Below are 294 nucleotides of genomic sequence, written 5' to 3' on the forward strand. Positions count from 1 at the left end.
CTACTATTATTTTTGCTTGGATCTGGGTTTTCTTTGCTTACATCTGGGCTTTTTTTTTTTTCCGCCTTTTTTTTTTTTTTCCAGGCAAAAAGGGCAGCGCTTCATACAGGAAGCCAAATTTGCCTATCGAAAACAACAATCCAAACTGAAGGCACTACAAGAGCTGATCCGCATTTGCGTACACTGCAATTCCCCGAGCAAATCTGTACGAGCCTGCAGCCAAACGGCTCATCAGGTGCCTCGAGAGCTGTTTGCAGGCAGCTTCCTCAGCTGGCACAAGCGGAACTAGCAAAG

The sequence above is a fragment of the Dryobates pubescens genome, chromosome 1, assembly GCF_014839835.1.
Source record: "Dryobates pubescens isolate bDryPub1 chromosome 1, bDryPub1.pri, whole genome shotgun sequence".
NCBI lineage: Eukaryota > Metazoa > Chordata > Aves > Piciformes > Picidae > Dryobates > Dryobates pubescens.